Source organism: Syngnathus acus, chromosome 13 (assembly GCF_901709675.1).
Source record: "Syngnathus acus chromosome 13, fSynAcu1.2, whole genome shotgun sequence".
NCBI lineage: Eukaryota > Metazoa > Chordata > Actinopteri > Syngnathiformes > Syngnathidae > Syngnathus > Syngnathus acus.
Window position 1 is genome coordinate 1940922 of NC_051098.1, and position 24522 is coordinate 1965443.

The following is a 24522-nucleotide window of genomic DNA, read 5'->3' on the forward strand; positions in this document are numbered from 1 at the left end:
CTGCATTTAGCTGTCCTGTCCGATCTCTCATCGTACAAGCTGACCAACACTATGCAGCCAGCAAGTGATCAGACGGCATCGTGTCGACTGGAGTGGACCGAGACAGCGGTCAGTAGCCTATCGGCGGACATCCGACTCCTGATCGAAGTGGCTGATCGAAGTGGGCCTGCAGCAGAAGTGCCAGCTTCAGCACCAACTGCAACAGCTGGAACAGCGGCAGCAGGAGATGGCTCAGGTACTCGGCACCCTCCGTACCATGTCCAGAAGCCATCCGCCCAGCCACGTCCCACCGGCTGTTGTCAAAGTCAAAAAAGTCAAAGTCAAAGTCTGCTTTATTGTCAATTTCTTCACATGCCAAGACACACAAAGAAATCGAAATAACATTCCCACTATCCCACGGTGACAAGACATAGTACACAATATACACACAAGTAAACAACGCACAAAAATAAAAACAAGAAGGCACAAACAATGAATAAATAAGAGTGATGAATAAATAATAAATAAACAACACAATAAATAAGAGGAGCAAAAATGGAGCAAGTGTGCATACAGCAGACAGTCAGAATATAGCGCAATATACACGTATGTCGCCCCCTCCCCCACATCCAGCTCGCGTTCCATCGCCGAGACCCAGAGAGCCGTGGATGTTCCAGAGCCTCGTCTTGGTAATATAGAAAGGTTCATTGGAGATCCCAAACATGTCAGGGCGTACCACTTTGGACTACACGGGGCTCCGGACATGTCTCCAACCCCATCAAAACCGGTAAGCTGCACGGAGTGTAAGCGACTGAATCAGAGGATAACCCAGCTTGAAACGCAGCTTGGAATACAGATTGAAACACTACATCAGATATGTGAAAATGACAAATTCACGGACTCGGTAGCAGCTGTGGAGCAGCTCATTGACGCTTATCTTGAATCTTGAATCATGTAGCCAAAGTAGCAGCAAATGCTAACGGACAGACACAGATTGTTATACACGGGGCTATCAACGTGGAGGCTCCCGTTACAGATCTGACCGACACACTTCCCTGGATATGTCCTAACACTACTGAACTAGTGGTGGAAACTCCCAGGATGTTCTCTGATGTCGTCCGCAACCCTGGATTAGCTGGAGAAGCTCCGACGACAACCGCTTACTGGCATCGCAATGGAGCCAGGCCAAAAACATCAACACCAGCTGTCAGCCGGAGAGGCAAACCGGGCAAGAGATTAGATATGAAAGCATCAACACTCACTCCTACACCTGATCTCCCACTACATAACAGGTATGAACTATTGGCAAGGGATGAAATGTTGGATAATAACTGTAATGAAGCCGCAGATACTAATCACACTGCTAGCGCTAAGGCTAATCACAACCCCAGGAACAGCCCCCAAGCCACTGACAGGCCGAGGGCCAGAAGAAACTTTGCTAACTCCAGAACTGAACCACACACTCTCTTGATTGGAGACTCAGTAACTAAATTTGTTAAATTGCCAAAGACTGAAAACATTAGCATGGATAACACGTCTGTATCTGAAATTGCAGAGTTGATTCCAGTTGTCTTAAATACATGCCCAAGAAATATGAGAATCATTATCCACACCGGGTCTTTTGACATTCTACAAAAGAAAACTGGGTCTGAGATTCTGAAAAAAGACTTGACCCTGTTGCTAAACATACTGGATGACTATCAGTCACAGTGTGTGTACATCTCTGGCCCCATTCCAACCTTAAACAAAGGAACGGAATCTTTCAGTAGACTTCTTGGCCTAAATACATGGCTGACATCGGAGTGCTTCAAACATGGAATACAGTTTATTGACAATTTCAATATCTTTTGGAATTGTAAAGACCGCTTCCAGCCGGGTGGGATACATCCAAACATCTACGGATCCAGGCTACTCAGTGCCAACATTTGTCACGCCGTTGGGACACCATATCAAAGACATGGTGTCCTATCAAAGATAAGAGAAGACAGCTGGCGACGCACAAAGGATAGCCCACCGAAGACGTCAGCACGCAATCACCCCCCCTCCCTCCTCCCAGGATCCCTTTCCCCCACTCCCACGTGGACCATCAAGGACAGCACACACTCCCCTTCCTGCACCCCCCCCTCCATCACATCCCACCTCACCAGACCCACTGCTCCAGATCACCCAAGGCACTCGAAGGATGTCTCTGTGCCTATCGAGGACCCAACGATCCCCCTGCCCACCTCCCCCTCAATCACAAATCCCCCCCACCACCACAATCAAAAATTAAGGAACTGGTTAAAGCTGCCAGTCAAACTGATGGACTACTAAACAGCAGCAACAACAGATGCTCAGGTATAAGACAAAGATGAGACAGACCCCATGCCACCTCTTTAAACATACCGGTAATATTAAACAGCCAGTGGTATGGTCAAACACATCGTAGTAACCATAGACCATCTGGTACTCGTCTCAGTAACCTTACATGTCTTAATGTCCAGCCAAAACCAGTCCCTGTTATTGAAACACAACAACTGAAATTAGCTCTTTTGAATGTCTTTGGCTAACAAATCTTTCTTGGTAAATGATCTGATCATTGAAAGGAATCTGCACTGTATATGTTTGGTTGAGACCTGGCTAAACAATAACAATGGTGTAGCAACACTGATGGAAGCTTGTCCTCCAAACTACAAGTTCCATCAGTCTGTCAGACATGAAAAAAGGGGCGGGGGAATAGCAGCTATTTTCTCTACACAGTTTGTGGGTAATAACATTGACCTTGGTGAATTCTCATCATTTGATTATCTCGCTCTTGAACTTAAAACAAAGTTACCAGTACTCATTATCACATTATATCGGCCACCAAAACACTCATCACTATTTCTACAGGAATTCTCAGAGCTGATTTCACTTGGAATCACTAACTATGACAGATTAATCCTGAATGGAGATCTAAATATTCATATTCATAAAAAGAACGACTCCAAAGCTATAGAACTAGTAAACCTACTAAACAGTTTTAATCTTACCCAACACATTAATGAAGCCACTCACCAGCATGGTAACACTTTGGACTTAGTAATAACAACAGGACTAGACATTGATAATGTCTCTGTATGTGAATTGCCTATCTCTGACCATCACTGTGTATCTTATAATGTAACCTAACACAGACTAAAAGGGAAATTCTAGTTCAAAAGAGATTCCTAGATGAGCAGTCTGAACCAGAGTTTTCTGATATTATGAGGTCATTTGAGCCATACAACTATGACTGCTCTTTAAATGACACAGTTGAACATTTCAATGGTATCTTGTTGTCTGCTCTGAATACTGTTGCACCGCTAAAGGTTAAAAGGAAAAGTACTGACAGAATCTCCCCATGGTTAAACAATAGCAATGTTAGGCAAGCCAAGAGAGTCTGTCGGGCAGCTGAAAGAAAATGGAGGAAAACTAGACTCACAGTTCATCTTGATATATACAGAGACGCCATGACTGCTTATAATAAAATAATATGTCTGGCAAGAAAGGATTACTTTTCTAAGATTATTTCAGAGAACACTGTAAACTCTAGAATATTATTTTCCACTATTGATCAACTACTCAACATTGCCCCCACACCCCCACAGTTCTCTGCATCAAAATGTGAAGAACTCGCATTATTCTTCACTCGTAAAATAACTTCAATCAGAGCCAGTATTGTTGCTGATATAAACATAGATGATCTCAGTAAATCCTATAAAAATTGTGTAACCATGGGAAAATTCACCTGTATTACATTGAATGAGCTTTGCAAGACTGTCACTGAGCGTAACTCCTCCACTTCATGTATTGACCCTGTACCGACAGCATTCTTTAAGCGGGTATTCAACAGTGTCTCAAGTCATGTCCTGAACATTATAAACACATCTCTTCAAACAGGCATCTTCCCAGATGCCTTTAAAACAGCTGTGGTAAAACCCTTACTAAAGAAGCCCAACCTAGATGGAAATGTACTGACCAGCTATAGGCCGATATCCAACCTTCCTTTCATTAGTAAGATACTTGAAAAGATAGTTTCAGTGCAAATAAACTCGTTTCTGAAAGAAAACAATATCCTGGAGGAATTTCAGTCAGGCTTTAGAACATACCACAGCTCTGAAACTGCTCTTACTAAAATAATCAGCGACCTCAGACTAAACTCTGATGAAAACAAGGTGTCGATTCTTATCCTCTTAGACCTAAGTGCAGCGTTTGATACCATTGAGCATGATATCCTAATCAATCGTCTTGAAAGGTAAAGGGAAATGTACTTTCGGCAGTTTGCAAACATATTTGATTAGGGCTGCATTAGACATATATAATCATATCAATATAATTTCTAGTGTGCTCGTGTGGTGATTAATAAGTGGAAAGGAATGTGCAGGCTACAATGAATTTGTTCTCTACAAAGTATTGTGGAACAGGATGTCCAGACAGGGAGGATATCTCAAGGCCGGTGAGGAACAACTCGTCTTTGTGGTCCAGACACCTGTGCTGAGCAGGGGAAAAACCCAAACGAGGAGGAGACGACCATCGACCATCGACCAATCACCACACAATATTTTGCATGCTTGAATATTCATATTGTGTTTCTTTAAAACTGGGCAACCCGGAAGAATGTGTTGTCTCTTGATGGTCACAAGAACACACGAATCTTAGTGTGAGGGACCCGGGGGACCCAGGCGCCTGTATTAGTTTGCTTTGTCAGGATTAAACAATTGGTAAATTCGGCCTAATTGATTTATTGGTCTTCTCTTTGACAGAACGAACTCGCAAAATTGTTAGGTGTACCAGTGTGTGGATTAGGACGTAACGATTCATGTGTTAAGTGTTGATCATAATTTGGAGTCAGATCAATAACTAAAATCCGTAGCCTAACAATTTCTTGGTGACCCTGACGTGATGTCAAGAGAAGGGTTATTGACAACTCGTGGTCTGTGTCCAAGTCATCGGACAGTTAGTCTGGGACAGCTGTCTCCTGGTCGGCGTACCGTTTGGAAATAAGGAATAAGCGCACAACGTTGAGCTGGTACGACGTCTCCTAAACCCTGAGCTCATCAATGATAAGGGAAGCAGAATACCTGTTACTATATGTCGAAATTCTGCAAATTGAAAGAGGAAATTTAAGAGGAGACTGTCGTTCAGATCAAATAAGGTGTGCAAGAAGTTAAGTTACATATACGGTGAATAAGTTTGGAACTTACGTGTGTAACGTGTACGGTAAAGTCAGGGACTTACGCGTACTAAGAATAGGTCAGGGACCTAGTGCTTCGTCGTGGCGGACAAGGGTGCGGTGACGATCGTATTCAAATAGCTGGGGTGTTTTTTTGAGATCCCCGAGGAGAAGTGAGGCCTCCTCAAAAAGTATCCGGTGATAACAGTTCCTCCTGTGAGAGATCAGACCGCTAAAATATCCAAAATGTGCAACCAAATTGGGGGAGTGTGTGTGTAATGAGAGGAATGTATGCTGATGTGGAAGCGCAAATCGTGAGTTACATGAGAGATGGATTCGAATCCCTTTGTTTGTGTGTTCTGTGTATGTGCGTAATCTCTGTAAAAGTTTGTGTCAGTCTGTCGTCGTTCGTCTGAGCTCTGTGCGCGCACTTTGTGTATTGGGCTGCGTGCGTGCGGATGCGTGTGTGTGTACGTGCGGTTGTGTGCGCGCTCGGTGTGTGTGCGTTTATGTGCACACCCTGTGTGGGTGCGGGCGTGTGAGGAGGAAGACGGCATGGATCAGAGAATGTTCAAGGAAGGAGGGGGCCCGGTGGGCTCCAAGGCGTGGAATGGCGCTATACCGGCGAGGGTGGGGGCCAGCAGGACGTGCGGGCTTGGCCAGATTGTGACGTCAACATTGATACGTTGAAAGCAAAATTACATTTTAATTTTGACATATGCCAGCTAACATGAGGATGGCAAATAAATAAATGAATAAATACTAGTTCAAATGTGGCATGTGTTTTAAATTGGGCGATAAGACATTCACTTTCAAGCACTATCATTTAGCGCTGCTGACAACAATAACTTATGAGATGGTAAATCAAGGAGGAGTGTCATAGTTGGAACACAGGCGCTGTATGACCTATAGATTGAACAATAACATTCACCGCATATACAACCATGTTGGTAGATTGTTAAATTACATTACAGTTGATTACAAAGGATTTCGGAACTTTATTTGCTGATAAACACTGGAACGAGGATTTTAGCCGTGTTAATGCGTAGGGTGGATGGATTGCTCAGAAGAAAAAAAAAAAAAAGCATTTGATAAGGGCGGCTTGATAGTAAGATGATGAGTGTGCACAACTGATAGGATACAAAATGTTAATAGGAAGATTTGGGGTGTAAGGAACAAATACTACACAGGAAGACTGATAACACGAAGATAGTTTTGTTAAATTTGTGTCCCAGTGTGTTCTTCCCTAGCGCGTGGCACGATTCCTGAACTGAGTCCTCTTACTCCACTGGCTGTCTCAAAATCAACAGAGGACTGTCCCTGGTCATGAGACACCTTTGACCTTTGGGAGAACAACAGGAACTACTATCATGCTTGAAGGGGGCAAGCACAGCTCTTCACAGGACAAGAACCATACAGTTGGTGGAATACACACAGTTGCAGATCAAAAAGAAAATGGACTGAAAGAACAAAGACAAGATGGACGCATTTGAGAGTGGCGGACGATCCAGCCCTGAATCACCATCATGAGAATCTAAGAGGAGAGGCTGCTAAAGACTTGCATGAGTCACATGAAGTCAAACTGGACACATTGTTAAAGACTGCTGAAGCATTACAAAGTTGGTGGAGTGTGGGACACTTCCATAAGTGTGTTTGGGTGCTGGGGCGGTCATATCTGAGGAGTTTTGATAAAAGAGGGAATAATAAGGCTGCTTATTGACACTGAAATGGGGATAAAAAACAAAATACATAGATATGGACAGTGAAGATGCACTAATAATAACAAATCATACAACAGCGTGATCAGAAACTTTGCAAAGTGGAAATTGATCGACAGAAATTAAATTTATCAAAACGACAGAATTTAATTACACATCAATTGCGACTGATTTATAGGATGCATATTTGAGTTTGAAAGGGCGAGGGGCCATAAGAAAGTTGGAATTTTGGATAGTCAGCAAAATAGTAATACAGGGCATTACTTAATTAAAAAAGGATACAGTAGGGTTTTAAATAACAAATACAGTGACATGACCCTTGCGACAATTGATTTAAATGGCAATTTATCATAGGCATTTGGGGTTAGGATTAACAATCCATCCATCCATCCATCCATTACTGGTGCGGCTTGTCCTTACGAGGGTCACGGAGGATTAACAATAATAATTAGAAATTAGAAGGAAAAAAGGAAATATTGCAAAATCTTACCGCAATGTTGAAAGTGAAAATGTGAAATTTTAATCTAGAAAGTGAAAGAAGGTGAATTGGAGGAATTATGTGGAAGAAAATGAGAAATATTGAATGTGCCATGAAGAATGAATGGTGAAATATTGGCTTAAAATTTGTAAATTTCTCGAAAACCGTAAATATTTAGAATATTTGGCATGAATATTTGGAATGTGTTAAAAGTGGAATGAAGTGAATCAGATGAATTCGTAGAAGTAGTTAAGCTAAAAAAAAAAAGAATAAATAAATAAAAAGAGGCAGAAGAATGCAGAAGAAGTTGAATAATAATAAAGTCAAGGCAAGTCAAGTTTATTTATATAGCCCACAAGCAAGTTTCAAAGGGCTTCAAATGTACAAAAATTGGCAATTTAAAGTACAGGAACAATAAGTTTGAGGGCCACAATGATGATCATGACAGCAAAAATATTTTTAATTGGTTTTGATAGGTACAAAGGGGGAACGTGGAAGAAGGTTTTCAAAATTTGTGACGTAGCGTGACTCCATTATCAAGATTAAGCATTTTTTTTTAATTTTAAGAATTGGCATCAACAAAAATGAGAACGATAATCTTCAAGGTGATAGCGTAAGTGGCAGGAGGAAGCTGTGTATATTGTTTTTAAACATTATTTTTTGTATCATCATTTTTTAGGAGGGTCAGTTATGCTTGTGAGGAGATGAATGAAGGAACAAGGTAACAGTAAAAGGGAGTGCTCTATAAATTGTTGGTTCTTTGCCAGAGATAGTTATTTGGAGGGATGAATTTAAACTGAAAGCAAAATGGAACTGTTTAGTGGAAGAAATATGGGAAGGTGGAAATATTGAAGTTACAACTCAACACAAAGTGTCAAATAGTCTAAGTGTGAGATGTGAGCAAACTAAATGAGGAGTTAAATCATGTTCCAGCATTATGCATATGGGCAAACAGTGAGAGGACAGGAGACCAGACAATTAGATATTAACTTTGGATTTAAAATAAAAAAGGGAAATTTTAATTGAGGAGAAAATTTTGTGTAGGGAGGATTCTTTTTACAATTTAATATTGTATGTTTTTATGTGTGTGTTGTGGAATGACAGTTTGTTTGTAATGGTGTATGAATGTCAAGTCTGTGATTGTGGTGTGGTGTTTGTGTATTGTGAATGGTTAACATGATTCAAAGTTGGGGTGATGTGATCACAGCAGAGGATAACATTCCTCTCACCTGAAAAATATAAAGATACTACAGATTTGAAAAAGCACGATTGATCAGGACTAATTTTGGATTAAATATGGGTTTAGGATTACTCAAGGGCACCATCGACAACAAAACAGTGCGATGGAGAAGGCCCATTTCAGTAATATGGTCAGACAAGACAGAACTAGTATCGAACATCAAGACTCTGGACGATTTGACGTGTGACGACTTTGAGCTCACCCGACGGGGTGACGGACTAGGTGGACAGTGACCAAATGTTTGACGTTTGAGCTTGCTTGCGACAAGAGCACGCTCTGCTTTGTTTTTCTGTGTGACTTGATTTTTATTTTTTTGCAGCAACAGCCACCAGCCAAGGAGCGGATTGCGCACTGCTTGCGTAACTTGTTTTCGTTCTTGCAGGTTGTCGATTGCGTTCGTGGAAAATTTGTGTTGAATTTACAAGAATATGTTAACCCTTGCCCTTTTGGTTTTTATGATGAACTTGTTGATGACATGGTTTTCAGGACATGATCCGCAGGCGCCAGGATTCATTTTATCACTGTTTTTATTTTGATATTTGATGTCTGTTTTTGTGTGTACAAATGTCCGCTGCCAGCAGGGCTATAAGCTCACTGACAGGAGTGCGATGATTTTTGTTTGTATTGCCGAGTGTGTGGTGGACAGTCAAGTTTTAAGGACTTGGAATGACGGTCCCGGGGCCCAGATGGGAGCTAGAGGTTCCGCGGGCCTGACTACAATGGGTGTGGTGATGAGAGGGGATGCTTTGCAGGTTCCTTTTGATACGTAATGACACATTGGATGAATGTGTCAAAAGGGGGAGGTGTAAAATAGAAATGGGTGAGTAGGTGTAAAATAGAAATGGGTGAGTAGGTTTCAATTTTCAATTTGTAATTGTGATATATAGTTTTTTTCCAAATTCACTTGTTTTGAAGCTTTAACAGGACATGCCAGAATTCAACTAGCAGTGATGGAAGGAGCAGAGGAAGACCAGTGACATCTGGTTGTGGTGACAACAAATTATATGATCGCTTGCCAAAGGATGCATCAGGTATCTGCGCCCTCGTGTCTTTGATAATGCCTGTAGTGGTTGTCCCCATTGAAACACAGAATCTCAATTGAAACATGGAGTCCCCACTGGCAGGGCTCCTGAAGCGAGCCAAAAGAGACGTTTTGCCCCCATTGTTGAGCGACAACGATCCAACACATATTGACGCTATAGGAGTGCCCCGGGGTGTGCCAGGCCAGATAAGTATAAACTCATTAATCAAGTGTTTTCGGGATTCGAAAGCATTTTCCTATGGATCACCCCCAATAGAAATGTTGACCGTATTAATTACGTTCATTACAATGTCCAACGATTGGGTAATTATACAGCTGAATCATTTGCACCGGTCCATGAACAATTGGCTACGATGTCATTGATGTCGTTCCAAAATAGAATTGCGTTGGACATGCTATTGGCTAAGGAACATGGTGTGTGCGGAATGTTTGGTGATGCATGTTGTACTTTCATCCCCAACAACATGGCACCAGTGGGGCGACTGACCCGGGCGTTGGAAGGACTAAGGACACTGAATAAAAAGATGAAAGATCATTCAGGTGTACGCACCGATATTTGGTCTGATTGGATGAAAACGTTCGGAAGCTGGAAAGGCCTCATCATGTTTGTGCTTGTTGCTGTGGCTATTTTTACTGCAATAATGATTTTATGCGGTTGTTGCTGTATTCCATGTGTTAGATCACTCACTGTTCGGTTGATCGAGAAAACCGTTGGCCCGTTGTCACCGAAGGGCCAATATACCCTGGTGACTCAACATGAGCCGCGGGGGGGAAGAAAGGACCGACAGTGTGCTGGTCGCTGCTTGCTAGAGAAACTGGTGATGACCTCATAAATGAGGTCATGAGAGGGAATAAAGGGAAATGTACTTTCGGCAGTTTGCAAACATATTTGATTAAGGCTGCATTAGACATATATAATCATATCAATATAATTTCTAGTGTGCTCGTGTGGTGATTAATAAGTGGAAAGGAATGTGCAGGCTACAATGAATTTGTTCTCTACAAAGTATTGTGGAACAGGATGTCCAGACAGGGAGGATATCTCAAGGCCGGTGAGGAACAACTCGTCTTTGTGGTCCAGACACCTGTGCTGAGCAGGGGAAAAACCCAAACGAGGAGGAGACGACCATCGACCATCGACCAATCACCACACAATATTTTGCATGCTTGAATATTCATATTGTGTTTCTTTAAAACTGGGCAACCCGGAAGAATGTGTTGTCTCTTGATGGTCACAAGAACACACGAATCTTAGTGTGAGGGACCCGGGGGACCCAGGCGCCTGTATTAGTTTGCTTTGTCAGGATTAAACAATTGGTAAATTCGGCCTAATTGATTTATTGGTCTTCTCTTTGACAGAACGAACTCGCAAAATTGTTAGGTGTACCAGTGTGTGGATTAGGACGTAACGATTCATGTGTTAAGTGTTGATCATAATTTGGAGTCAGATCAATAACTAAAATCCGTAGCCTAACAAAGGTTAGTCGGTCTTTCGGACTGTGTGTTAAACTGGTTCAGAACATATATCAAAGGGAGAAAGTTCTATGTCAGTTTAGGAGAACATGTGTCCAACACACATGACAGCCGCTATGGGGTTGCACAAGGCAGCTGCCTTGGTCCACTATTTTTCTCACTTTACATGCTACCACTTGGTGACATCATCAGAAAGCACAATGTATATTTCCATAGTTATGCGGATGACACACAATTGTACATATCTGCAGAACCCAATGATGCTACACCTATAAGCTCCATCACCAACTGTCTTCTGGCTATAAATAAATGGATGAGCAACAATTTCTTAAAGTTAAACGAGGATAAAACTGAAATCTTGCTAATCGGCCCTAAAACAAAAAGAGAAATGCTGTTTAATAATTTGGGGAAATTAACTCCCTGGATTAAATCCGAGGTTACAAGTCTTGGTGTTATCTTAGATTCAGATCTAAGCTTCAGGTCCCACATTAACAAGGTGACCAAAACATCATTTTTCCACCTTAGAAATATAGGAAAAGTAAGCGTTCATAAATCAAAATGATGCTGAGAAACTGATTCATGCCTTTATTTCAAGCCGGCTTGACTACTGTAATGCACTCTTTACTGGTCTCCTGAAAAAAAACACTGATAGACTTCAGCTCATCCAAAACGCTGCAGCTCGCCTATTAACCAGGACCAAGAAGAGAGAGCACATGAGACCAGTTCTAGCTGCTCTGCACTGGCTTCCTGTAACATTTAGAATTGATTTTAAAGTCCTTCTCCTTATATACAAAGCCCTCAACGGGCAGGGACCAAGCACATTGCTAACTCTCTTGTTAGCTACATACCTCCAAGAACTCTGCGATCATCTGCTGCTGGTTTATTGGAGGCTCCCAGCAAGAGCAGAAAGAAGATCGGTGATGCAGCCTTTGTTAATTACGCCCCCAAACTATGGAACACACTGCCCATAGATATCAGGGAGGCCAGCTCGCTAGATATTTTCAAAACAAAACTTAAAACTCATTTCTTTACCCGAACATTTAACTACCGTAATTTTCGGACTATAAGTCGCGGTTTTTTTCATAGTTTGGGTGGGGGGGCGACTTATACTCAGGAGCGACTTATATGTGTTTTTTTTCAAAAACTTTCAAAAAAAATAAAAAATAAAAAATGAAACCGCGATAAACGAACCGCAATGTAGCAAGGGATTACTGTAATTTGAATTTCAAGTGACGTCAGCAGCGCGACGTCGCGGTCAGCAGCGCGACGTCAGCAGCGCGACGCGGCGTTGTTTACATAAAGGACAAAGATTGACTCGACGGAGCTCTTTCACTTCCGTGGATTGAAGTCGGGGGCCGGCGCTCGGCCGGGTGGCTGTCCAGGGACGGTGGATGGGGCTCGGACAATGCTTTTACGCACGCCCGGTCCTACTCTACCGAGCTGTCTTTCACCTCCGTGGATGGAAGTCGAGGGCCGGCGCTCGGCCGGGTGGCTGTCCGGGGACGGTGGATGGGGCTCGGTCATGGCTTTTACGCACGCCCGGTCCTATTCTATGGAGCTCTCTTCCATTTCCGTGGCTGGAAGTCAACGCCGCCACACGCCTGGAAGTTTGTTTTGTTAAATAAAGAGCCGTTTACCAAACCCGCGTCTTTCCTTGAACTTTGTTAACGCTACAATATAGTTACATAGTAGATCTGTGGAATAACGACGAGGCTGACGTCAGGGCGCACGCACGCGCGGCGTTGTTGACAAAGGACGAGGAATTTGATCGATGGATTTAATGATTTAGAGTGCACAGATGTTTTGATAACATTATTGTATAATTTATCGTTATATGGGCCTGTGGAATATTTTGAAGTGCAAGAGCCGTCAGCGGCGCGCACGCATTGTTGACAAAGGACGATTGATGGATTTAATGAATTGGAGTGACACAGATGGTTTTATTAACGTGTTATTTATGTAATAGTTTTTTTAATAACTCTGAATTTTACGTCAGGGCCGTTCTCAGCTCTTAGTTTGTGTTTATGTCACGTTAGCATACCTATCGTTTAGCCTGTTGTTGCTCGTTCATGACTGTTCTTGGTGTTGGATTTTGTCGAATAAATTGCCCCCCAAAATGCGACTTATACTCCGGAGCGACTTATATATGTTTTCTTTTACTTTTTTGGGCATTTTATGGCTGGTGCGACTTATACTCCGGTGCGACTTATAGTCCGAAAATTACGGTACTATTCTCTCCACAGACACCTTCAAGTTCCTGGGAACCACAATCTCTCGGGACCTGAAATGGACCGCCCACATAGACTCTGTCTGGAAGAAGGCCCAGCAGAGGCTCTACTTCCTGAGACAGCTCAAGAAGTTCAACCTGCCGCGGGAGCTGCTGAAGACCTTCTACACTGCCATCATCCAGTCTGTCCTCTGCACCTCCATCACTGTCTGGTTTGGATTGGCCTCCAAACAAGACAAGCGCAGACTGCAACGGACAATCAGGACTGCAGAAAAGATAATTGGGATCAACCTCCCATCTATCCAAGACTTGTACCTGTCCAGGACCAGGAAACGTCCAAGTAACATCTCTACAGACCCCTCTCACCCAGGTTGCAGTCTGTTTGAACTACTCCCCTCTGGACGGCGTTATAGAGCTCTGTACGCCAAAACCAGCAGACACAGACAGCTTCTTCTCCCAGGCTGTTGCTCTGATGAAATCACACCACTCTTAGAGTCTGATCTAGCACTCGATGGACGATGTCAGTGCGAATGACGAGATGAGATGTGAGTTGCAATTCCAGGCACTACTAGCTGGGTATGTGCATTTGTGTGTTTACTGATTGTTTTAGTCTGCATCGCGGGTGGTCTTGGAACCAATTATCCACGGTAAAAGATGGATTACTGTATACAATTCCCCACTCATTCTGAGCTCCCAAGAATGCCATAAATTGAATCTATCTGCTCTCCACAGAATATGAATAGATGGTTTCCCCACATTGGATTAACCTGCGAAAGTGTATATGGTTCCTTCAGGTACTCTTTTATCCATCTATTCATTTTAAACACAGCTTATCCTGATCAGGGTTGCGGGGGTTGCTGGAGCCTATCCCAGCCGACATTGGACATTCAATCCCATGCTGCCCACACACAATTCAGGCAAGTGTACACCATCCAGAGCCGTGCTTTACCATTAGGCAGACCAGGCAACTGCCTGGGGCCCCCACTGACCAGGCCACTAGGGGGCCCCCGAAGGCCGACAAACTTTACTCCATAGCAATGTCTCAACGTGGGAAAGATGCAAACGCAATGACCGCAGCAACCCGCCCTTTGCAAATTGCAAATTTTTAAAACTCGAAGATGTTTATGTCCTTCATGGTTTTCTGTTCTCAAAAGAAAATACGTCAAAATCTTTTCATAGTGTCACACTTGCAGAGAACTGTAAGAAACAGGAGAAAATACTACATGACATAGATTCAGAGGTTTTAGGTCTGGAGGTCAGGGGTGAAACCATGCCTTTCCTGATGAGGTATCTTCCTCCCCAAGAGAGATGCTTGATCACATTTACAAGGAACAGCATCTTGATCTCTATGGAAACCTCAGCATTGCCCTTCGTCTGCTATTAAGCCTTCCAGTCACTGTTGCCTCTGGAGAGAGAAGCTTCTCTGCTTTAAAACTAATCAAAACCTATCTCAGGACAACCATGTCACAGGAGAGAATTTCAGGACTGGCTCTTATTTCAATAGAGCAGAACATATGGAGGTCTTTGAATCTGGAGGACATTGTGACAGCATTTGCACTTGCTAAAGCCCGTAAGCAGCATTTGTAGAACCAGTGCTTTTTTGTGAAAGCTCTCCTGCACTAGAGTCAATATTTTTTTATGTTTGGGATGTCACTGATATTTGTTTGATATTTGTTTGAATGGTGAAACACCAGCACATTGACTGTGTGACTGTTTGTTTAATAACTATTAGTAAATTGACATTTATAATTAATTCCTTCGTTTTTCAGATTTTTTTTGTATTTCTTTTTTTTAATTAACTACACGATATATGCCTGCCATATAGTCTATTCTACTCTAATTTTGTCAGCTCTCTGTTGACCCCTAAATAAACTATGCCAAGAGCGCTTCTGGTGCCAGCAGGGGCACCCATAAATTTGTTTACCTAGGGCCCCCAAAAGTCTAGGCACAGCCCTGACACCATCACAAGTTGATAGTCCTTTACATGCCACCAAATTCTTATGATGTATAATCGGATTACTGTAATTTCCAGACTATAAATCATAGTTTTATTCATAGTTTGGCCGGGGGTGCGATTTATCAGAAGCGATTTATGTGTGAAATTATTGACACATTACATCATTTCAGATAATATTTTCACATTAATCCACATGAGGGCGCAATAGGCCTGTGGAATAATTAGATCTGCAACTGACAATGAGTCTGACTAAGCCACGTAGAAGAGGAAGCGTTGCATCTTCTACTTCCAGGGTTACCGGAGTTGTTTATAAGTGACACAGAGGATGAAGATTTTGTTGGATTTAATGATTTGGAGCGACGCGGATGGTCCGATAAACTTGTTAGCATGTTGTTTATGCTATAGTATAGCTATTTGAATAACTCTTAATATATTACGTCAGGCACGATCTCAGTTCCTTGTTTATGTGTTTATGTAACGCTAGCATACCGTACCTTCAGCCTGTTGTTGCCTATTCTATTTTTATTTTAAATATCCTTTCAAGATGATGTCTGTTCTTGGTGTTGGATTTTATCAAATACATTTTCCCCAAAAATTCGACTTATACTCCGGTGCGACTTATATGTGTCTTTTTTTATTATGCATTTTATGGCTGGTGCGACTTATACTCCGGAGCGACTTACAGTCCGGAAAATACGGCATTTGTATTCGTAACCTTTTTCTTGACTCTGAGTAAAAGTAATGGACAGGTCATTTGAGGTCATGTGATTCTGAAAGTGAAATTGTAATATAGTCCGCCATCATTAATCAAGCCGCAGTCCACATAGAGCTCAACCAATCAGAAGTAAGATTTAGCTAAACCAATTAGAGGGAAGAGAAACTCACTAGTCACAAGGCCTGCGAGAAGGCGTTCAGGAGGTGATTCTAAAATCTGGCTAAAAGAAGAACCAGCTATTTCAGCAGTGTGCATGTGTGTGAGGCCAAGTGCCTGTTTCTTTTAAATTTATTTTATTTGGCTGTGTCCTCTTGTGCTATACCTGCGTGTGATGTAGTAAGTAAATTCTCGACGATGGACTGGGCTCATATGAGCCGTTCTGAAATAATGATGGTATAATGACTGATGTACTGACATGCTGACAACTGTTTTTTTTTTTTTAGCTACGTATTACATCTGGTCAAAATACAGTCATTATTACAACCAGCATCTTAATTAACACTGCCAGAGTACAAATGTATGTTCACCCCCATCCAGGAATTGCATCTTTCTCTAGCACGAAAATGATGAGCAATCAATTTGAAGGATGGAAGGTGTGATATGGGTGATTGCAGACAATCAGGGAGCTACACTGAAGAAAGACTTTTTCATTTCAGGCTCACCTATCAGTTTCCCTTGGGTTGTAAACCCTGGGTTTTGTGTGCGTGCGTGTGTGTGTGCGTGTGTGTGTGTGTGTGTGTGTGTGCGCGCGCGTGCGTGCGCGTGCTTGCGTGCGCGCGTGTGTCCGTGCATGCGCACATGCGTATGGCGAGGGAGAGGAGCAGAGGAAGTAGTCACAATTAGACTCGCAAACACAAATAAAAGTGTGGTATAATCAGCTTTGCTCTCAACACACTAGTCAATTTTCAAAAATTCTTCTTTTTTGGTGGGGGAAGGTAGCTGTGCCCCCTTCCCTTACTACCTGCCAACATAAGATAAATCAGCAAATAAAAAGTTACATTAACCCTAAAATGACCTTTCCCACATAATACACTGCAGCCTGCTGGGCCAACCCAGGAGCTTCATTGAAAACCTGTCATCCTCTGATATCCCAAGCACTGTCTGGGGAACATTTACCGGATAATTAATATATTAAATGCATGAAAAATAGTTACACAGGGGCCCCTTTGTCAGCTCTTCCACCGCATGTGGAAAGAGGAATACAGCCTGTAAACCATCAATATACAAGCATCCTACTTCAATGGGCCATCATAAAAACTGCTTATAATTTTATGGCTTCATTCACGGCCCACACTGTAAAAGACGGCAATATTTCCTCGTAATTCACTAGAGCTCACCATATCATTTTTTATGATTTGGCGGTTTTAAGCCGCCACCTCAATTATAGTCGTGTTTCTCCCCCCAGCATGAAGGACAAGAAGGGGTCAATGATGAGCAGTGGCATGATAGAGTAATAGTAAGAGCCTCGAACAGGCTATGTACGTGCACACACGCACGCTAACACACAACACACGTACAGTTGCATCATACGAGGAGAGTAAGAGTGGTACATTTCCTCCACTGCTGTCTTATCAATAATAGCAATAATGTATGATATCCCTAAAAATATATTTTGCTTAAGTTATTTGTTTCATTCTGTAGTATGAGCTGATTTGGGCTTATCCTTACATGGGATGCATATGTGCTGCAGCGTTAGAGGCAGGCTACACCTTGACCTGCTCAACCGCCAATCACAGGGCACACATACGTACGTAAATAGACAAACTATTCACATCTACAACATGCGTGATTTTGAAATGTGAGAAAAAAATCGAGTATTTGGAGAAAACCCACAGGCACAAGGACAGGATGCAAATTCCACACAAAAGGGCCTATTGCCCAAGATTGCTGGGATAGCACATCGTGACCCTCGTGAGGATAAGCGGTTCAGAAGATGAATGAATAAATAAATGAATGAATATCATCATGGTCAATATTTACTAATAGTTCCTGTAAGATGTCTACAGTGAAATTCACTCTAAAACTATTATAAGAACATTACTGATAATTAGTAACTAAAACTGTCAAATCTATTAAGTCAGTTACCTTGTCATTGAATTAAAATCAAACCGTCAGCTTCAGTTCAGTTTCAGTTTATTTAAAGGAAAGGTCGACATGTACCATCAAAGTTTCATGGACTGGCCTGACTCAGTTCAAGAACTGTTTTACAGCAGGTTCCTATAACATTAGATACATTTCAATACAATATATACCGTAATTTTCGGACTATAAGTCGCGCCAGAGTACAAGTCGCATCAGCCATAAAATGCCCAAAAAAGTGAAAAAAAACATATATACGTAAGTCGCTCCGGAGTATAAGTCGCATTTTGGGGGGCAATCTATTCGACAAAATCCAACACCAATAACAGTCATGAACGAGCAACAACAGGCTAAACGATAGGTATGCTAACGTGACATAAACACAAACGTAGAGCTGAGAACGGCCCTGACGTAAAATTCAGAGTTATTCAAAAAACTATTACATAACTAACACGTTAATAAAACCATCTGTGTCACTCCAATTCATTAAATCCATCGATCGTCCTTTGTCTAATATTGCACGCCCCACTTTTCAGTTTTTTATTTGTTAAAAAAGTTTAAATTATCCAATAAATTCCGTTCCACTTCACGATTGTGTCCCACTTGTTGATTCTTGACAAAAAATTAAAATTGTATATCTTTATGTTTGAAGCCTGAAATGTGGCGAAATGTTGAAAGGTTCAAGGGGGCCGAATACTTTCGCAAGGCACTGTACATGGATGACTCCTGATATGCTATATTTTGCGGGTTCTTCTTCTTCTTATCGTGGCTACAAGGCAGTTAGTTACAGTCTTGGCTAGATGTGGTTCAGCCACAGCTGAACACATTTCTGTCCCTTCTCATTAAACTCTGCTAAATCCGGTGCTGTGCAGGGATGTTCCAGCAGGGGGCATATGAGGTGTCGCATGGTCTGTGGTTCAGTGCCACAGTCACACTCAGCGTTCCGATCATCCAGATGTCCCCATTTGGCGAGAGTGACTTTTGCACATCCAACACCAGATCTTAGTCTATTTAGGCATTTCCACGTTGCATAGTTGGTGTCTGCTCCTGGGGGCATTGCCTCGCTTGCCTTAAGCTCCATTGTAGTTTCTGGTGGAAGATTGTCAAGTCTTTCTTCCCACCGAGTGACTCTTTCACTGCCTATGCTCGGTGTTCTGAGGGGTGGGACACTGGTAAGATTATTGGTGCTTCACTCCCCTCTTTGAAGGACATTTACACCTCCCATCTCACCCGCAAGGCGACCACAATTGTGAGTGATGTGAGTCACCCCGCTCACTCTTTGTTCAATCTTCTGCCCTCTGGGAAGAGGTACAGGAGCCTGCGCTCCCGCACCACCAGACTCACCAACAGCTTCGTACTCCAGGCTGTTAGGATCCTGAACTCTCTCCCCCCTTCTGCGTAGCGTCCTGTACTTTTGCGCTATATTCTGCTGTCTGCTGTATGCACACTTGCTCCGTTTTGCTCCTCTTATTTATTTATTTATTGTGTTTTTTGTTTATTTATTATTTATTCATCGCTCTTATTATTCATTGTTTGTGCCTTCTTGTTTTTATTTTGTGTTGTTGGCTTGTATGTATGTCGTGTACTATGTCTTGTCACCGTGGGATAGTGGAAATGTAATTTCGATTTCTTTGTGTGTCTTGGCATGTGAAGAGGTTGACAATAAAGCGGACTTTGACTTTGACTTTTCAGAAAACTTTTCCTGGACTTAAGGCAGCTTTTGGCTGGTACATGGCCGAAGAGAGGATGTCTTTGGTCAGTGGACTGTTGTTGCCGCTCTTCCTTGCTTGCTGCTTGTCTACGTATCTCTGGTGGGGCTATTCCTGCCAGGATGTACAGGCGCTCTGTAGGCGTTGGTTTTAGACAGCCAGTGATAAGACGGCAGGTAGCATTTAGGGCGGGGTCCAGCTTCTTGGCATGGGCAGCTCGCTCCCATACTGGGCAAGCATACTCCGCAGCTGAGTAGCAGAGAGCAAGTGCAGTTGTTTTGAGAGTCTGTGGATTAGCACCCCATGTTGTGCCAGTGAGCTTGCGGACAATGTTGTTCCTCATAGCTACTTTGTCTTAAAGAAGAGGCATCTATCCAGGGTTACCCCTAGGTAGACTGGGTGCTCACAGTGTTCAACGGGGGTTCCTGACCAGCTGACCTTCAGTTGGCGCTTAGCTTCACGATTTCGCAGGTGGAAGGCACACACCTGTGTCTTAGATGGGTTTGCACGTAGGTGGTTTTCTTCATAGTAGGGTGTTAGCTCTGTCAGAGCATTGGAGAGTCTGTCTTCCACGATTTTGAAATCAGCGGCTTTTGCACCTATGCCAAGATCGTCTGCATAGATGAAGTGACGTGTGTCTGCACATTTTGGTTGGTCGTTGGTGTAGATGTTGAAGAGAAGTGGTGCAAGCACACTTCCCTGTGGGAGGCCATTCTTGAGTCTTCGCCACCTGCTTTTCTTTCCTCCAAGTTCAACAAAAAAGCGCCTGTTTTCAAGCATGCTTTCAATCAGCTCTGTCAGACGGATGTCTCTTGTGGTCTCCAGGATCTTGCTGAGGAGACGTCTGTGGTTGACTGTATCATAGGCAGCTGAGAGGTCGACAAACACCACACCAGTTACCATCCCTTCCTCATAACCATCTTCGATGTACTGGGTGAGGTTGAGTACTTGGCTAGTTGTCGACTTGCCAGGGCGGAAACCTGCTTGTTCAGGGATGAGGTGTTCGTTAACAAAGGAGCCGATTCTGTTGAGGAATAGACGTTCGAAGAGCTTGTAGGTGTGACTCAGAAGTGAGATTCGTCTAAAGTTCTTGGGAGCAGATGGGTCTTTCCCAGGTTTCAGCAGTGCTATAATGTGGGCCTTCTTCCAGATGTTGGGGAGCTTGTGTGTTGTCAGGCACTCATTGTAGAGCTGTAGGAGCCATGTCTTGGCCTTGTAACCGAAGTGCTTGATCTGTTCGGTTGCGATGTTATCCAGTCCAATGGCTTTTCCTGGTTTGAGGGTAGCGATTCCCCCTTCCAGCTCTTCCATGGTGAGCTGTCTTGCAAATGCAGGGTCCTCGATGTATTTCTTGCGGTTCAGTTTGATCTTTTTCACGCTCTTTCCACTCTTTCCATTTTCAAGCAATTGGTTGGCAACTTGGTTGGCAGTGACTTTTGGGCACTGAGGAGCTGCTTTAGGGTCACCCCGTAGCTTCTGAATAAGTGTCCATGCTTTCTTGCTGTTTTTTGACATGTCTGTGGACTCAATAAGAGCATTCCAGGTCTTGCTTCGCTCTTGGGCAATGCTTTTCATCACCTTCTCACCTTTGGCAGTTGTCTCCTCTGAGAGGGGATCTGATTCAAACATGCTGATATAATTGTCATAGAGTCCTGCACAGTCCTTTGAGAGACCAGGTATATATTCAACTCTACAGCCATGGGGGATATGTTTCCGAGCAGTTTTCAGCACCAGGTTAGCAAAATGGTCATAGTTTGTGCTAACTGGTATTATATTCTTGATCTTCTCTTCCAGCTCGTTGGTGAATCCTTCCCAGTCTGCTTTCTTGTAGTTGAAGCGCCTTTTGAAGGGCACGATGGTTGGGACTACAGCCGCGTTGATTTGGATCCCAATGGGACGGTGTTGGCTTGATGGAATAGGGTCCAGCACAGTCTTTTTACACAGTCCAGCGGTTATTTGTGACCATGGTGAGATCTGGATTATAGCCCCGTTTCCAGCGAGCACTAAGGAACGAGTGTTGTTAGGGTTTGCAGAATATCTTCATCGTATGATTATGTTGGAATGTAACCTGTAATAATTTACCTAGCTTGTCCTGTCTTACCAAAAGTAGTAGACCAAAGTGCTAAGATCTTTTCACCTGATTGACTAGCTGCAGAGGAAGCAATCAAAGTTGCTTTGTTTCCACAAAGTCGTAAAAGGCCCCCTGCAATGCTTTGATCAGCAGGGGAGCGGCTTCACCCCATCCTGTGTTCCCACACCCCCACTTTCAACCCCACTGTGTTTCTTCTCAATAAATATGTACCTGATGAGGCCTGAGTCAGACTTCATTCGACCATCGCTGTAAGCACAGCGACGAGTGAACTCTCCGCCTGCAGGTGTCTGAAACGACTAACTTGTCTCCAGTGTGGTTCTTGCAAAATAAGTTAGAGTGAACACTACCCTAACATTTTGGTGCCGAAACCCGGGACACTCATACCCGCCATCTGGCTGACGGAGGACGACGCGCTGTACACCGTCGACGGGCCAGCGTCCATTAGGAGGACCTGGTAAAGAAAGACCTGGGAAGGAAATCCTTCGCTGGGCCAGCGTCTTAGGTCTGCCTTCGTCTGACAGAGGTGGATTGACGGGACCCGGCAGTGCAACGAACCAGGGGACAAGTAAGTTAACGCCCTAAAGTTGTGTGATTGTGTTGTTGTGAAACGCGTAAAAGGTAGAGGTGCACGGAATATAGCTTAGCCTGGGTTCGAGTCCCAGGGGAAGAAACAGACTAAGAGGAGCAGAGCTTCTTTTTCGTTCATCGAAGAAGTGCGTAGATTCTTCTTTGTCTGTTCTTCCAAGCTGAGGGATCTGGCTTGGGTTAGAGTCCCAGTGGAAGGAACGTGCTAAGAAACACGGAGCTTCTTTTTTGTTAATCAAAGAAGGGTGTAGATATTTCTTTGTACGTTTCTCCGGCCAAAGAACAGCTTGGGTTCAAGTCCCAGTGGAAGGAACGGGCTAAGAAAGAACAGAGTTTCTTTTTCCTAATTGAAGAAGGGCGTAGATTCTTTTTTCTGTCCGTTCCTCCAAGCTGTGTTGGAGGGTTTTACACCCATCCTGGATAGGCCTAAAAAATAAAAAGCGCTGGAGTTTGTGTGGTTGAGAGTGCGACTGGTAGGATAAATTGACTGCAAAGAGAATTTGGTGGAAGGTCAATTTAAACCTGCATTGAGGATCCTCAAAGAAAATAAAAATAAAACAATTGTATAAACCTAAAATACCAAATTAAGATGGGAAACAAAACCGGTAAATCCCTAGCTCTTGAAGGAGATGAGAAGTACATGGCGTGTAAATTTCTTAATTGTATGCAATACATGCCAAAGTGGAAGAAAACGTATGGAGTGGAAGGGAAGTTGAAAGTTGAAGTGTGGAAGATGGTGGTTGATGTTTTGGAGGAGAGTGTAGATAGAACGACAAAGGGACTGAAAAAGAAAAGAAAAGAGAGAGAGTTGAATTGTGCTAGAATGTGGTTGAAAGCTTCACAAGAGAAAAGAGAACAAATTCAGGAGACAAAACCTGGAAAGGTAAAAAGTGATGAGACCGCCATTCAATTAAGATTTGAAAAAGAATTCTGGGTGCACAGTGGCACCCCATTCGATGATGCGGCTGAGAGTGCTTATCAGCAACGTCTTAAAAACGCGCTCATCACTGTTTCCCCCCCCGACTTCGGCAACTGGGTGAGGAAACATTTGGTGAAAGTAGATATTGCAAGTGTGACAACAACTATGCAATGGGCCAAAAGTTCTGATGTATTTCATCTAGGCGATGATGATGATGTTGACCTAGATGAAGATACAACAGTCTTCTTTCATGGGTCCCAGCAGGCCAGAGGAAGAGGTAGAGGCCAACAAGGTCGCCATATAATTCAAAACCCCCATCAGATTCTGACAACTGTTGGAACTGTGGGAGACGAGGACACTTGGCAAGAGCGTGTCGTTTTGCAAAACAATACCAATCAAAGGGTGGAGAAAGGGACAAAGGAAGAGCCAAATTTTCAGCATGACAAGCTTCCCCCTCCCCTTTGACCGCTCAAGCTCATACAGAGGAAGAAATAACAGATGTCCATATGAAAGCAAGACATGTCATTGTCAGATTATTAGAACGGTTTTTAGATTGTTAGAGCTCCTGTCCATGCAAGGAGTATGACAATGCTGTTGTATGCCCAATGACAAATGACCAGAGATCAAATTGTGTATGTACACTAAAGTTAAAATTTGCAAATCAAGTGGTAAATGAATGCAACTGGCTTCTAGAAGATAAATAAAACTTAGAATGTGCTGTCCTCGTGTGCGTGGGAGGGACCAGCTCATGATCGACCACAGGAAATGGCCAGCCTGTGACGAATCATTGGTGCTGGGATCTACCTTACGCGCGTGAGAGCTGTGCATGTGTGTTAAAATTATGAAAATTGGCTGAACTTTTAGTGCACAGAAATTTGCTAGACTGTGGTCTATCCAATTTGCACCGCAGAACAGAAACGCTTTTGAAAGATAAAAATGAGAGGAAAAGAGAGAAATCTGTTTGCGAGCAGAAACTGATCCACACTAGTGCATGTTAAGTAAGAAACGACAGAACATGCTTTCAGGAATTGGAAGAATCAAAATTGTGAATTTAAGACGTTCACATTTAATAGAAATAATTGACTGGTTGTGTTATAGGATTATACAAACTTCTATATGCGAGCTGATTCTGAGAG

The 24522-nt window shown here is 43.0% G+C and overlaps 1 long non-coding RNA gene across 1 annotated transcript; it reads left to right on the plus strand.

The window, feature by feature from the left end:
• Positions 1-5436: 5436 nt before the first annotated feature.
• On the plus strand, positions 5437-23323 carry LOC119132885. Its single transcript, XR_005099971.1, has 3 exons — positions 5437-5837; positions 20458-20473; positions 23313-23323. It is a non-coding gene; the product is annotated as an uncharacterized LOC119132885 (long non-coding RNA).
• Positions 23324-24522: the final 1199 nt, after the last annotated feature.